The sequence below is a fragment of the Mesocricetus auratus genome, unplaced genomic scaffold (genome assembly GCF_017639785.1).
Source record: "Mesocricetus auratus isolate SY011 unplaced genomic scaffold, BCM_Maur_2.0 Super-Scaffold_100013, whole genome shotgun sequence".
Lineage (NCBI taxonomy): Eukaryota > Metazoa > Chordata > Mammalia > Rodentia > Cricetidae > Mesocricetus > Mesocricetus auratus.
In genome coordinates this window covers 45,544,804-45,561,710 of record NW_024429196.1, presented here as the reverse complement: position 1 = coordinate 45,561,710, position 16,907 = coordinate 45,544,804, and the positions used below count along the sequence as shown (strand labels likewise).

The 16,907-nt window shown below is 42.0% G+C and overlaps 1 non-coding gene and 3 pseudogenes across 1 annotated transcript; 1 reads left to right on the top strand and 3 right to left on the bottom strand.

The window, feature by feature from the left end:
• Window positions 1–1,213: 1,213 nt before the first annotated feature.
• LOC101826423 lies at window positions 1,214–1,995 on the bottom strand (annotated as a pseudogene).
• Window positions 1,996–2,742: 747 nt separating this feature from the next.
• Window positions 2,743–2,815, bottom strand: Trnak-cuu. The gene has a single exon. It is a non-coding gene; the product is annotated as a tRNA-Lys (tRNA).
• Window positions 2,816–3,061: 246 nt separating this feature from the next.
• LOC101822441 lies at window positions 3,062–4,424 on the top strand (annotated as a pseudogene).
• A 4,493-nt stretch (window positions 4,425–8,917) lies between these two features.
• On the bottom strand, window positions 8,918–9,860 carry LOC101826154 (annotated as a pseudogene).
• Between the last annotated feature and the right edge of the window lie 7,047 nt (window positions 9,861–16,907).

Sequence of the window (16,907 nt, the reverse complement as noted above, 5' to 3'; positions counted from 1 at the left end):
ATGTTTCTTCTGTAAATGAAATGGTGAATTTTGAGGAAAGCAGAGTTTCTATCCACTGTATTGAATGCGGAATCCAGGAACAGGGATACTAAGCTATATATTACATATGTCAGGGTAGACAGAAATTGAAAAAGAAGGGTTGTTGGTCAAAGAGCCCAGGGAATCACCAAACAATTCAGGCTATTGCTAAGACTATAGGTTGCTCCCCACAAAATGACTTCACGTGAGTGAATCATCTGGGTGAGTTTTGGACCCTCTGAATTTCCTGGGCCTGAGGCTGTGGAGTTCTATAGGTCCCCACCATCCTGCCAATTGCCAAGGCTTCCACCAAACAGATTCTCTCTGCATGCTCAGCATTGCAGTTCCATTGTTAGCAGCTCAACAGGGGGGCCCTTTGCAGCTTCAGGGAGGAAGAGTCTGGGATTCTGGGAGGAGAGGAGTTTAGACCTAAAGAGCACTGGGGTATTTGATACCGGCCATAGTGAGTGACTGGAGCTGCAGTGTAGACAATCTGTCAGGTGAGCCTTGAGCAAGGTCTCCAGACATGGAGGGAGAGCCCGTTGGCCTAAGGTCCAACCTGGTTATAATGGTCCTACAGCATCCACACTGGCTTCTCATATTTAGGGATTTAGCAACATCAAACAATTGTTGATCATATTTGCTGGGCTCTGGTGACTTGACTTGTCTCCCTGTCGTCTTCTCTCTGCTCTGCACTCTGAGCTCAGATAAGGGTCACCTACCCTATCTTACTCTTCTGCTCTGGCTTTGGGGAAAAATTGAAATACTGATTTCTGAAAAAAGTGTTGCCTCTAGTATGTTCTTTTTCGATGCCAATTAGAGTCTAAAAGTCACATGGCAAGGGTGGTAGAATGGGAAGTAGTAAGAATCCACTTTCCACATACATAGAAACCCTGAACTAATCTTAAGATTGCACAGTGCCAGACTTCTTAAAAACAAGGAAGTCTATTATTGTAATATTTAATTTAATGCTGTGATACATTAGAACATTCAGGCAAAAGGCAGTTTGGTAGGGAATGATGAAATCCAGCATTTGGGATTCTGAGTCAGCCTGTGCTATGTACTAACTGCCAGGTCAGCCTGTCCTACATAGCAAACATATGTCCCCAGGTCTAAAATTCATCAAGGGAAATCAGCTTACAATGTATAATTCTACATCATAGAGAGTAGATGTAGAATGTAATGTCTACACTTCTCAGTGAGCATGCAATATGTTAGAAACATAGATGTCCCTGCTGATCAAAACATAGGGGCTGAAACCAGAATTAACAAATTCTAAAAATGTTTTGATATTTAGTGAAATAGAATCATGTGCCCCTGTGAAACCAGTGTAGAAGGAGATAATGAAATCTACCCAATAGTAGAAAAGAAAGCAGGCCGTTAGAATGAGAACACTCCACATAGCTCTGATTTCTGGAGGGGAACTGCTTTCAAACCTGGAGCTCTGAAGGTAGAGGATGCACTTGTGATGTCCTGGACCCACTGCTCCAGGCCATCAGACTCTGAAAGATGACATCACGAAGAGTCATGAGAGACAGGGATAGCCACTTGATTATATGTCTTCATTGTAGCATATAGCAATGGCCAATGAATGTGCCAGGTTCAAGCCACCACTTGCTTTGATGTAGCAGAGCAAGTTGGCGCTTATGAGAACATTAACCATCCAAAAGAGGAGGAGAGAGGGAAGAACTTGCCATGAGTCTGTGGCTTTAGCTTTGTCCAAATGGTGGTCCTGGGATTGATTGTGACAGCCTGGACCACACTGAGGAAACAGGTGGTGCAGATGGAAAGGCCCCGAGCCATCCTTGCCAGATAAACCACAGCTTTACAGCCAATATCTCCTAGGAAGTTTTTGAAATAAAACTTTGTCTCTGAGTTCCAGTCATTTCTTGTTGGAAAATGCCAAGTGGATGAGGATAAGTACACAGGCCCTTTCTCAGTCCGTAAGGTAGAAGTGGACAGATGTCTCACAAACATTGGAACAACCTTTATCTTCAAGGTAGTTTTTAACACAGATGGACACTAAAATTCAGCAAAGAGTCATCATTATTTGAGAAACCCACAATCAGGGCTGTTGTACAAGTTCCTTTGGAAAGTTTCAACTCCCGACCAGACCAGGGAAGGAGGGCTACCTCAGCGCCCCTGCTGGGTGCTGTTTAGTACTCCTCCAGTGACTGTTGGGTTTTCCATTTTTTGCAAGGAGTTGATGGACAGCTTTTGTAAACAGCCCTTTGCCACACTGCAGCCCATCCAGGGGGTGCAGACAGGACACTGACAGAAGCCTCCCCAGGAAGCCTGCAGCACAGGTTGCCTGATGACTGTGGGGTCAGAGTGAAATCTGGACCCTATGTATTCTCTTGACTGGGAGGTTGTAGAGTCCTCAGAGCCCCAGTGTGCTGTTGCTATACAATGCCAGACCACATGAGCTTTTGCAACCAGCTGAATGAGTTGTGGGAACCCATTCAACCAATAGCCTTTGGGGTACTGGCTCATTAAGGCATTGTCTTTGTTGCTATGTATGGGCTGATAAGAGGGAGAAGAATCATGTTCTCTCTCTCTTATGTGGTTGTTGGAGGTCTGATTGCAGTATCCTGCTCCTGTAGGCCAGAAGACCACAGTGGTTCTCTATCTTTATTGTTATTTGTGAATGCTCCCCAAATAAATATTTGATATATCCTTTCATTTGGGCTCTTTTGGACTCTCTTATTCATGCCTACATTCTGGTGTCCAACATGGGGCATGAACCCATGACCCTGAGATTAAGAGTCTCATGCTCTACTGACTGAGCTAGCTGGACCAGACTCTTGGATGGACTATGAGGTCAGGCTCCTGTGAAGGGGTGGCTTGACCCCAGGGTAGCAGACTGGTCTAAGGCAGAAGTTCATGCCTGGCCTCAGAGGTGGTGCTGCTTAGGTTGCAGAGACCCATAGTGATAGCTGAATGATCCAACAAACAGCTTTCCATGTCCTGGAGACTGCAAGCATGGAGGCAGGCAGAGGGGAAGACTCAGAAATTTCAGGTCAAGATAGTGCACTTTCCAATCATGAAGCAATAAGTATTTGTGCTGCAGATGTCCTTGTTTGGTGTCCTGAGCTGGGTGCAGGGCGAATTCTTCACCCCTACTGGACACATGACTGGCATGATTTATGCAGAGAAGGACCTTGTACAATCTCTGAAGAGGTAAATCCTTGTGGAGGAAGCCAAGCTCTCCAAGATTAAGAGCTGGGCCCGCAAGATGGAAGCCCTGACCAGCAAGTCAGCCTCAACCGCTGACTCTGAGGGCAACCTAGCTCATTCTGTGAATGCCTTTAAGCTGGTGAATCAGTTGAACACAGACTAGCCTGCACTGTAGGACTTTGTTCTGTAGCACTCAGATGCAGGTTTTGTCACTAGCCTCTCAGTGCAGCAGCAATTCTTCCCCACTGATGAGGACCAATCTGGAGCTTCCAGAGTGCTGACGAGACTTCAGGACATGTACACACTGGACCCAGACACGATTTCTAGAGGGGAACTTCTAGGAACAAAGTACCAGGCCATGTTCAGCATGGATGATTGCTTTGGGATGGGTCACTCAGCCTACAATGAAGGAGACTACTATCATACTGTGCTGTGGATGGAACAGGTGCTGAAACAGCTCAGTTCTGGGCAGGAGGCACCATAACAAAATTCCTGGTGCTGGACTATTTCCCTGAGAGGGATGTCTATAAGACCCTGTGTTGTGGGGAGAGCATCAAACTGATGCCCCCAGATGCAGAAGAAGCTTTTCTGTAGCTACCATCATGGCAACAAGGTACCCACAGTTCCTAATCGTTCCCTTCAAAGAGGAAGATAAGTGAGACAGCCTACAGATACTATGGTGTGATGTTGGGTGAAGAAATTGAGAAGATCAAGGCAATCATGAATTCCAAAATTGTTCAAGCCACTGTTCATGATCCCAAGACAGGTGTCCTCACTGTTGCCAGCTACAGAGTTCCCCAAAGCTCCTGGCTAGAAGAGGATGATAATTGTGCTTGGCCCGAGTCAACAATTGGATGCAGCATATCATAGGATTGACAATAAAGGTTGTAGAACAATTGTAGGTCACAAACTATGGAATAGGAGGACATTACGAACTACAATTTGACTTCTCTAGGAGACTTTTGGACAGCAGCCTCAAAATGGAGGGAAACAGGTTAGCAACATTTCTTAACTAAATGAGTGATGTCTTCCCTGACCTGAGAGCTGCAATTTGGCCAAGAAGGTCACGGCTGTATTCTGGTACAAACTTCTGCAGAGTGGGGAACGTGATTATCGTACAAGACATGCATCCTTCCCTGTTTGTAGGCTGCAAGTGGGTCTCCAATAAGTTGTTCAATGAATGAGGACAAGAGTTCTTGAGGCCATGTGGAACAACAAAAGTTGATTGACATCCTTTTCTGCTCTGCCCCTTCCTGTCCCCACAGTCCAAGTCATCTTTAAGTTTAGTGTGACAGATTCCTTTCTCATTAACATTAGCCACCAGCACCCATGCTCCCAGTTCCCCTGGCTCAGGGGCTCTACTTGTGTGTACCCACTGAACAGATGTCCTGACCAGCAACTGGCAACCCTTCAGCACACACAGGTGCCTTCTTTTTCCCTTCTTCCAAATATCCATTCAACTTGGTTTTGTTTGAGATTTTGCTTAGAATCCACAGGTTGGGCAACATTGGGACAAATCAGACTGCAGCCTCAGTGACTCTCGACTTGATTTGGAGGTACACATGTGACACCTGCCGGCCAAACATTGTCATTGCAATATAAAGTTAATGAACAAACCAGGAAGCATCCACATATCTCTTCTCCTGCCTGGTTTACCTACTTGGGACATATACATTTTTAGCCATAGCCGCTATTAGTTTGATAATTCATATTATATCCTTAAAGAAATGGTTTGATAACAAAGCCACAATTGATAAACTTATAGAAATGATACAGACTTTATAGACTGGTAATAAGAAATTAGCTGAAAGAATTCATAATGTTGAAAATGACAATCATAATTTGATAAGCAAAAGTCACTCAATGAAACATGGAAATAAATTGTTAGCAAAAGAATTCTTTCCATGTCAAAGAGTCATGACAAGCTAATGGATAGAGCATTGCTTTTGGCAGGCGAGAATTCTACCACTGAACCACCAATGCGAGCATTGCTTTTGGAAGGCACTCTTCATGCCATCCAAATAATCTCTAAGGATGAGAAAACATCATCAATGAGAGAAAATTTAAAACTTACAATACTATATGAATGATGAGAACAAGAGGTTGATTGATTTAATAAAATTGTTAGAAATATTTACAGGTTAAGAAGTTCAAACACTACAAAAATGATAAACTCTATAAAACTGATAAATAAGGAGATGAGGTACAGAAAAAAGAGAATAGAAAAGACTTTAACATCACCAGTACCTCTCAGAGTCAGAGATGATTTACCAAGAGTTTTAGCTACTTCCCCTGCTCTGATCTATACTGTTACTGTTTCTAAAAAGCGAGTAAATATTAAATATCCAAAAGAATATACAAAATGTAAATGGGAGCCTATTCATATAAATTTATATAAATGATATTAAGGAAACAGTAGTTTGTTATGAAATGCATTCACCATATATGAGGCAGTTAGTAAAACATGGGCTTCAAGAAATAAGATCATGACACATGGTTGACTTTAACTGTCTCAGCAGTGTTAGAATACAGTCCATAGCTAAAATGAAAAAAGTTATTGGAGAGAGGAAGCTAAGGCCCTTGAACATTAAGGTAGAGTCAAAAGTTTTGAGGCTTCCCAAGATCAACTTCTTGGCCATTATGCTAATGTAAATAATCAGGCTACATACAATGAACACATCTTTTCCTTATGCAGCTTTGAATGCTTGGGACAACAAGATTCAAGAACCAAGGTAAAGAGTTGAGTTGTATACTGGGTTATACAAGGCCCAAAAGAACCCTTTAGTGACTTTTTGCAAAGATTGACTAAGCTGTACAAATAGGGGTAGAAGATGAAGAAGCAAGACGAGTACTCATTGAATCTCTGGCTTTTGTAAATGCTAATTTAGAATGCAAAAAGGTACTTGGGCCTTTAAAGATTGGATCAGCACTAATGGACAGATAGATCCTGCACACAGCCAATGTTGAGTTTTTTGACTATAACTGAGCCTTGGGTAGGAGAAGCAATTTCCAAAGGTATAAAGAGACATCAAAATACCAAATGTTTTAATTGTGGCAGAATAGGCCATCTGAGAAGAAATTGGTGACATGGCACTCCTAGAAATAATGTTTCTTCTGGGAGTGACCCAAACAGAAAGCACCAACATTCTAGATTATGCAGAAGATGCGGCAAATACCAACATTAGCCCAATGGATGTAGATCAACAAGAGACAAACAAGGTAACTCCAAGAAAAAGACAGGGAAAAATTTACCTTCATGTTACCTATGTATAATAATTCTTAACAGGTCAAGAGATTTCAGTGAAAGGTCCTTCTATGAGGAATGTTAAATAGCTCCACCCTGTGCCAATATTTTGTACACAAACCTTGGGAAATAATTCATGCACAGTTTCCATAATATATAATCTATCAGTATATGGATAATATTTTACTGGCTGATTCAAAGGCAGACACTTTGGAAAAAATGTTCAAAGAAGTAAAGAAAGTTTTGCCTCACTGGGGATTACAAATTGCTCCTGAAAAAAACACAGGGAGGAGATTCTATTAATTATTTAGGATATAACATAGGTCTACAGAAAATTAGACCCCAAAAAATGCAGAGCAGGAGAAATCAGTTATGGACTTCTAATCATTTTCAAAAATTGCTGGAAGAAATTTCCCATCTACAGACCACTATTCGAGTGGAAAGACATGAACTGAAAAATTTGAACAAGACTCTAAAAGGTGACAAGGACTTAAATAGTCCAAGAGAATTATCAGCTGAAGCTGCAAAAGAATTGGAAAAGAAGATAAAAGAGGCACATGTGGATCCAAAGCTTAACTGCATTCTGGTTATATTACCCTCTAGGGAATATTCTTCAGGGATTTTGAGGCAGAGGGAATATATTATATTGAAATGCTTATTTCTATCACATAAACAGAATGAAAAATTAAAGACATATATAGAAAGATTTCTGATTTGGTTTTAAATGGAAAATTAAGACTTCATCAGCTGACAGGCATGAACCCAGCTTAAATTATAGTACCTGTCAGGGCCTGAATATGATATTTTGGTATAGACCTCAGCTCAATTTTAGGAGCTCCAATCTCTTATTGTCTTTTATATGTCATCTGGTTACCTACAGATGACCTAGCCACAGAGGAGAATGACTTCCAGTTTACATAACAATAGACCTAGGTCCCACACCCATCATGGCGACGTGCCTGGGGGCCAGTGAGGCACATCTGAGGACTAGTGAGACCTGTTTTAGGGTTAGAGGTCTGAGGGTTTGTGTACATGCATTCTAGGACCATCTCTAGGGTTAAAGAAAGTGTTTCCTAGTCAGTCCTATATACATGATAATAGATGCCTTCTTCTGAGTACCTCCATGTTTAGAAAGCTATTTAAGAGGATGCTTGAATAAACCAGTCTCTCCAGTAGGGACTGAGAGCCCTCCTGAAATGATGAGATGTCTCTGTGTCATTTGAGATGTCTCTGTGTCATTCTTAACATTGTTGGGTAGCTAGGACTTCCCTGATCCCACACTCCCCCACTCAGGGTGGTACCCTGGGCTGTTCGGCTGGTTCAAACACAGCCCCAAGGACATCAGTCCAAGATAGATGACCCCTATAATATAGGGCTAACACAGGCCGGACCCTGACAAGTACCTTTTATTAATGAGGAAATTTCCTCTTTATGGAATGATAATAAATACTGACAAAGAACACGTCTCTTCTTCCTCTTATTGGTCCACCCTTAGCATCTGAGACCATGCCTTGATGGGCCAGTACCCCAAAGGCTAATTGGCTGAATGAGTTCCCACAACACATTCTGTACCTTCAGGACCACAGTCTCTGTGTTCACAGCTGACCCCACATTTCTTAGCAGCAATAGTGAGGATGGAACCCTAAACTCTGACTGTGTGACTGTGTAACTGATGTGCAGGGTGACCCAAAAAATGCCACATGCTCTATGTAGGCCCTAATGAGGAAATGGAAGTAAGAGCAGCTTGGGTCCAATGTTCCTGAGTTATTTCTACACAGCACTGTGCACAGGAGTGGGGTTCACAAGTGGGGTTTGCTTTCCAAACCATAATGGCATTCTCTAAAAGATGACATTTCACCTGTGCTTATATTTGGAACCACACATCAATGTCAAATGTGTGTTTGGAATTGCATTACAGTGTTTAATCTTACCATTATTTTAGTGCTTGGTACCCAGAAATACCAAGCATTCACTAGCTGCTGTGATTTAGTGTCTCTCCCTAGGCATCCCCACTTTGCAAGAGATGTTCAGATAAAGGATGCTTCCTGACATCCTTCTCCTTCACTTTCTCTCCTGCTCATTGGATTTAGCATAGCCTCTGGCACATATTAAGTGCGTTGTAGATAAGTAGAGGAGTTGGTTTATCACAGAAGTAAATTAGAAGGAACAAAAAGACAGGAAACATTTGTGGACCATTATAAGAGCAAAAGTCTAGCATGAGGAAAAATAAAATGCTAATTTCAGGTGACTGTATGCCCTCCTGCATTTCCTGATGGAGGATGCAGCAAACTAAACCGCACAATAGGAATGGTGGGATGGAGGGGTAGTGAGAAACAATGCCAGCTTCCTAGAGCCTGAACCAGCCTTCAGTGATCTAATACCAGCTATCTGAAAAAATTAATGTATTATCTCAATGAATTTATTGTTGCGATACATTAGAATGGAAGAGACAACCTATCCAGTATATATAGCTTTAGTTCACAAGGAACTGGTTGTGAAAAGGAATTTTGTATTTCTCAGAACACAGCAATGCTTAGCAACATGGACATCCCTGGTGATCAGGACGAAGGGACTGAGGCCAGCATAACTAAGCACTAAAAATGCTTTAATATTGAGTATTGTGGAATCATGTGTCACTATGGAGCCTGTATAGAAGGAGAAAATGAAATAGGCCCAATAAAAGAAAAGGAAACAGGTCATGAGAGTGAGAACACTACGGGTAGCTCTGATTTCTGGACTGGAATCATTTGCGAACTTGGAGCTGTGAAGGTACAGGACACATATGTGATGTCTGTACAGATGGAGAGCCATAGACCCACTGCTCCAGCCCATGAGACTCTGAAAAATGACATCACGAAGAGCCATGAGTGAGAGGAACAGCCACTTAACGGTGTGCCTGGATGCCAGCATATAGCAATACCCAGTATACATCCCAACTTCAGATCTGTTCTCGTGCTCCTGGCTGCTGTGATGTAGTGGAGCAAGTTGGAGCTTATCAGGGAATTAAAGATCCAAAAGAGGAGGAGAAAGGGAAGAACTTGCCATGCAGTCTGTGGTCTGACCTTTCTGCAAAGGGTCCTGGGACTGATAATAGCAGCCTGGACCACGCTGAGGAGACAGATGGTGCAGATGGACAGGCCACGGGCCACCCTTTCTAGATAGATTACAGTTTTACAACCAATGTCACCTAGGAAATTTCTGTAATAAAAAATTGTAGCTATGTGTCTGACCCATACGCAATGAATAATGACTGTGTTTACAAAAGCCAAGTGGATGAGAATAACATCTATACATTTTTCTCAGGACTCGTAATGGAAGTATATACATGTCTTACAAATAAGATGATGTTCCCTAAAACCCCAAGTCCAGTAAGTGAAAATAAAGTTAACCTCTGGATGAGGTCTCTCCAAATCATCTTCATATTTCCACAACTAGGAAAACCCTTTTGAGAAACACAAGGAAGTCAGCATGACATGGTTGATGCCTGTGTGTGTTCTCCAGTGAGAAGAACAGTGCATTATGTAAATGCAGAGTTCTTTGCTCAGAGATGCCAGATTTCATTCTTGCCCTTCTGCTCTTGTTTCCACTGACACAAATGATGCTGATGACAATTGGACATAAAAACCATGCTGATGCATCAGCTGCTTTACAGAAGATTGTTCTTTATCTCCTCTATCTCTAAGCTTTTTCCCATGAGAACATCCAAAGAAAGGGCAACATCACTCAATTTCTAAGCCATGATATTGAGCATCAACTAAGATGCCTCTCTTCCCAGATCCTCTTTGACATCCTGCACACACTCAATTGCAGCAGTGTCAAACGAGTGTAATACTTGCTCAAATGGTGTTGCTTTTCAGGAAAGCTCATGTGGCTTTTCTCTGTCTCCAATTCTGAGTTGACCTGGGCAATAAATAACACATAGATTAATTGGATAGGGCAGCAGCAGTGCATTCCTTACCTTTGGTGGCATGGTGTGACTAGTATTTGTTCCCTTTCCTCTCATGTGTGGGATTATTAAAGGAAACCACGCCCCTCTTGTGTGCATTTACTGACCATTCCCTAAGAACGTTTTCCCAAGAAAACATCATGTCTCCGTCTCAGCTTGGGCATTGTTTCTTTGGACTCCTAACAAAAGCACATGCTATTATTTATTTAGTTTTTTTTTTTTTAGTTTTTATGAGACAGGGTTTCTCTGTATTGTTTTCGAGGCTGTCGGTCCAGCCCAGCCTCGAACTCACAGAGATTCGCCTGCCTCTGCCTCTCGAGTGCTGGGATTAAAGGTGTGTGCCACCACCGCCCGGCTTCCTATTATTTTGGTTTTTAAGGCTCACCAAATCAGTGATTTTATCAGTCACTAATGTTCTGCCCCATAAATGACCAGCAACCTCACAACCACATACTAACATGAGTAATCTTGCACAGGACACCCATTTTCTGTTTTCTCATTGTGTTCCAAGTTAAAATAAGGATTAAAATATGTATTCATTTTCCTTCCACTTCTATTATTTTGGTTTTTTCTTTTAAGTTTTTTAATTTAAATTAGAAACAAGCTTGCTTCACATGTCAATCCCAGCTCCCTCTTCCTCCCCTCCTCCACTGCCATCCACCAACCCCCAACACCCCCATCCAATCTCCACTCTGCTCCCCAGGAAAGATGAGGCCCTCCATGGGGGATCTCCAAAGTCTGTCATATCATCCTAGGCCCTGCCCCATGTGTCCAGACTAAGAGAACATCCCTCCATGTGGAATGGGCTCCCAAAGTCAATTAGTATGCCAGGGATAAATATTGATCTACTACCCCAGGCTCCATAGATTGCTGAGGCCTCCTCACTGACATCCATACTCAAGGGGTCTGGATCAGTCCCATAGTGGCCTTTCAGCCTTCAGTCTGGGTTCTATGAGCTCCCCCTTGTTCAGGGCAGCTGTCTCTGTGGGTTTCACCAGCCTGGTCTTGACCTCTTTGCTCATCACTCCTGCCTCTCTGCAGCTGGGTTCCAGGATTTCAGTTCAGTGTTTAGCTGTGGGTGTCTGCTTCTGCTTCCATTAGCCACTGTATGAAGACTCTAGGATGGCATATAAGATAGTCCTCAGTCTCATTATTGGGGAGGGCTTTTAGGGTAGCTTCTCCACTATTGCTTAGATTGCCAGTTGGTGTCATCCTTGTAGATCTCTGAAAAATCTCACTAGTGCCAGATCTCTCCTCAAACCTATAATGACTCCCTCTATTATGGTATCTCTCATCCTGCTCTCTATTCTTCTCCTGACTCAACCTTACTGCTACTCCATTTCCTCCTCTCCCCTCCTCTTCTCCCTCTCTCTTTCTCCCTGGTCCCTCTCCCCTGAAAATTTCAAGATTTCATTGTATTTTCTGCTGAGTAGTACTCCATTGTGTACCACATTTTCTCTATCCACTCTTCAGTTGAGGGGCATCTATTTTGCTTCCAGGTTATGGCTATTACAAATAATGATGCTATGAACATAGTGGAACAGACATCCTTGTTGTATGAATGGGCATCTTTTGGGTATATGCCTAAGAGTGGAATTGCTCATTTTGGTTTTTAAGGCTTACCAAATCAGTGATTTTATCAGTCAGTAATCTCTGCTCTACAAATGACAAGCAACCTAATTCCACATTCTACATGAGCAATCTTACACATGACATCCATTTTTCTGTTTTCTCATTCTGTTTAAATTTAAAATGATGATTAAACATAAACATATTCATTTTACTTCCACTTTTACAAATCATAAACAGTTTTATGTGAGAAACTTAAGTGTATTTCCTTCTAGTTTTTAGTATTCTCTGCTATTCACCAAATTTATCTTTGGATTGCTTTGAGCTTCTCCCAAGGACATGTAACCTGGCATTCACCCTGTGACAAGAGTACATGTGATGTTCTCTTTCTGATCTGATTCCAGACACGATCCTTCATAGCTTAGTGCTGCCCACAGGTCACAAATGTGTCTCCTACAATTTCCCTGAAACCTCCTGACTGTGCTGTCTGTTAGTCTGCTTATACCCCCCCGTGCTAAGAAGATCTGAGAGGTGCTTTAGTATAACAGTTACCTTGATAAACCCGGTTTCTGAATAAATGAATAACCAAGTGTTGTGATTGCATATTCTACATAAATCACAGACATGGACTGAAAGATGTTCTGTTTTTTCTCTTTCCTTAAAGTTCTGGGGAGGTCAGCCTAATTTGGAATACGCATTTCCTTGCAAGCATGGGGGAGGTTAATTTCCGACCTCCCAAACATCCAGTGGATATCATGGACTATCCTTAATGGCATTCATCAATGTGGTTAATTTTCAGTTGCACTATCTCTATAATAATCTTTTTATGACTGTATGTTTTTACAGGTTTACCTCTTGGTTCTTTCAGATACCAACAATACCAACATTGTATATTGAAATAAGGAAGCTGTCACTGTTCCCTGAATAGTGTCACAGCTGCACTGCAAATATTATCTATTTACACCTATTCAAGGAACTGCCAGACAGATACTTATATGTGTATTTCCATTCATCCTTTTTTAGTGTAGTTATTTAATAGTATGAATATATTCCTGGGTACCATTTGTGTCCCTGGTGTCTGCAAAGGCCAGAATAAGGCACTGGATCCTTTAACACTGGAGTTGCAGATGGTTGTTAGCTTTGATGTGGGTGCTGAGAATTGCATGAGTGGCAAGTGTTCTTAACCACTGAGCCTATTCTTCAATTTAGTAGACTTTCACAGGTCCTTACCTCCACTAGGCTGCAACCAATCAATCCAGTCTGTGTGCATCCAGTTAAATGAGGGATTTTGCTGCAATGGTATGGTGGAGGGTTTCACATATCCTAGAAGCTGGAGGAATGCCAAATCTTTGGAAATAGAAAGTTCAGGATTCATGAGAACCTGCTTTGTGACCACCCACAGTGGATTGAAATTCTGAATTTTCCAATTCATATGTTCATCATGTTGAGCATGTTATTTGATTTCTTTACAAAGTATTTTTGTATGTAAATTACATTTTGTGTAATATAGGTGTATTTTGGGGAGTCCATGAACTGACAAGCATAGCGCTGAGGGCTGTGCCCAGCATGCTTTAAATACCCATTTTCTAAAATCAATTGTTAGCGTTAGTTTGTAGTCTCATGTCTGCTTTATCCACAATTCTTGCATTCTGTGGTTTACATTGGATCTAGGGAATGGGAAATTCACAGTAAACGATGCCATGGTAAAGATAGAAAGAATGCTCTGTCTGCAAAAGCCTATAGTCAGTAGAAGTTATACAGCTCAGATCAGAGTTCCCAGTCCTTGGAGGGAAAAGGACACAAAAATTGTACAGAAGTTGTGGGAGCAAGAACTTCTTATCCCAGGCTGCAAAGCAGGTGCCTCTGTCTCCTACCCCTACCTGTCCTGTGTAATGAGCAGCTCTGGTCCAGTGACCACACACACTGTCCCCGTGGGTACTGAAGCCCTTCTGGATTGCAGGTAGGAAATGATAGGCCATCTTCTCCCTGAATCCTGCCACTTTCCTCTTCCAGAGTGACAGGGAGCTCACATCCTTGTCTCCTACATCTCAGCCATCCACAGATTTCTTTCACTAACAAAGGCAGCTCCAACCTACGATGATGTGACAGCACTCACCCATGCAGTCTGTGCAGCAGTGCAGGGTTGATGTCCTCACAGCACCAGCCAGGCCCTGTTTATGAACCTGAGATTTTAACTCAAGCAGGGTGTCAGAATGTCACCATCGGGAATTTGGCTTCATCAGGGGAACAGGTTACTTCTGCATCTTCATCCCTGAGGCCAGCTCTGCCTTCTCCTTGGTGCTCTGTCATTTGCTGAACCCAGAAACTTTCTGATTATAATTATTGTCTCTGTGAGTAAGGAGAGCAGGGGTCTGGGCTTTTAATTTAACCCCAGTCTGTCCTATTGCCTTAATTTACCTCCTTAACCAGGAACTGCTTTGGAAGAAATATCTGATAACCCCAAATGATCACTTTCTGAATAATCTTCAAGCATATTCTTTATTAATAATAAAAGATCATTGAGTACTACAGGCAAGGGCTCTCTTCAGTGTCATGTTTAGGACACAGTCTACAGGAGACCTTGGGAGCCACCATGTTCTCAGTACTGTTTTGAATGCCTGCTGTATGCTTTACAGTCACTCCTGAGTATTTTGTTTTGTTTTGTGCTATTCTCTTTTTCTCACTTAAATATTTTTCTCCTCACTGATATCCATATTCTGAGGGTCTGGATCAGTCCCATGCTGGTCTCTCAGCCACCAGTCTGGGGTCCATGAGTTCCCCCTTGTTCAGGTCAACTGCTTCTGTGGGCTTCACCAGTCAGTCTTGAGCCCCTTGCCCATCACTCCTCCCTCTCTGCAATTGGGTTCCAGGAGTTCAGTTCAGTGTTTAGTTGTAGGTGTCTGCCTCTGCTTCCATCAGCCACTGGATGAAGGCTATAGGATGGCATATAAGGTAGTTATCAATCTCATTATAGGGAAAGGGCATTTAAGGTAGCCTCTCTACTATTGCTTAGATTTCCAGTTGGTGTCATCCTTGTGGATCTCTGGAAATCTCACTAGTGCCAGATCTCTCCTCAAACTTATAGTGGCTCCCTCTACTATGGTATCTCTCATCATGCTCTCACATATTTCCCCCCTCCCGACTCAACCTTCCTGCTTCTCCATTTCCTCCTCTCCCCTCCTCTTCTCCCCCTCTCCTTTTCCCAGGTACCTCTCCCCTCCCCCATGCTCCCAATCCACTCAGGAGATCCTGTCCCATTCCCTTTCTCCGGAGTACCATGTGTGTTTCTCTCTTAGGGTCTTCAGTGTTTCCCAGCCTCTCTATTGGTATGGACTGTAGGCTGGCAATCCCCTGCTCCATCTCTAAAATCCATATATCAGCGAGTACATATCATGTTTGTCTTTTTGTGACTGGGTTACCTCACTCAGGATGGTTTCTTCTAGTGAAATCCATTTGCCTGCAAATTTCAAGATTCCATTGGTTTTTTTCTGCTGAATAGTACTCCATTGTGTAAATGTACCACATTTTCTCTATCCACTCTTCAGCTGAGGGGCATCTAGGTTGCTTCCAAGTTCTGGCTATTACAAATAATGCTGCAATGAGCATAGTGGAACAGATGTCCTTGTTGTATGAATGCACATCTTTTGGGTATATGCCTAAGAGTGGAATTGCTCGATCTTGTGGTAGACTGATTCCCATTTTCTGAGGAATCTCCACAGTGATTTCCAAAGTGGTTGTACAAGTTGGCACTCCCACCAGCAGTGAAGGAGTATTCCCCTTTCTCCACATCATCTCCAGCATAAACTGTCATTGGTGTTTTTTATTTTAGCCATTCCGACAGGAGTGAGGTGGCATCTCAAAGTTGTTTTGATTTGAGTCTTAAATATTTCACATTGGTATGGATTTTTGTATACTGATGCAAATTTAAGGTTTAATTGTTAGAACATAGTGTACATACATTACAATTCTTGTTTAAGTTACTGTACCTATGCAGCTAATTTAACAATGTAATATAAAATTCTATTCCTTGAAAGTTATTATTGCAAACTATTTAGGATAATAAAGAAATGCAGGTTGGTAGTCAGCTATTGCAATCAAACTTGTAGTCATGTTAGAGATGTTTTCAAGATCAAACAGGAATATATTGTAGATAGACACGTGGTTTTCAAATATTTAAAAGGTCTACAGAATATGGCATTTAAGATATTTTAATAATATAAGGCATTTTATGATGATGAGACATATCTGCTCCTGGCAGCACCAATCTGCTGTGGGATAATCTTTCTGTATGCTGTGAATATATATTCCTCTCATTGATTAGTAATAAAAGCTGTTCACTGCAGCAACAAGGTGTACTAGACCACAGTTAAAGCCATGAGCCACATGGTAATACATAGATTAATGGAAATGGGTAAATTTAAAAGTAGGTGCTAATTAACAATAAGCCAGAGTAATAGGCCAAACATTTTGTGATTAATATTATGCTTTTGTGTGATTATTTCAGGACCGGCAGCCAGGAAACAAAAGTGTTGCCTCTTTTTGCATCAATCTACTTCAGAGAAGATGATGGTCACTTAAGAAACTCTATATTGAGTTTGCCTTCTTTGTGGCATAAGTTAGCCACTGGACAAGAAATGACCTTGCCTCTACTGTTGACAGTATGCTGTCCAAATTGGACAAGCAGGACAAAAAGAAAGTGACTGCCAAGCTTTGCCAAGACAAGGTGAGACAATTCTTCAAAATTCCTGCTTCACAGAAGAGTCTGTGAGATATTCTAGGCATGTAGGCTGAAGGTGGTTGTCCCAAAATTACAGAGGAACCTTGGGTGACTGTCCAAGCAGCCAACTGTTTCTGTCAATTCTTAGTTTTGGAAGTTGCTTGCTCTGCACTTCCTGTTTACTCAGGTAATATTATATCCTTCTCTGGTCTTTGATTGATTTGAAAATTAGATAG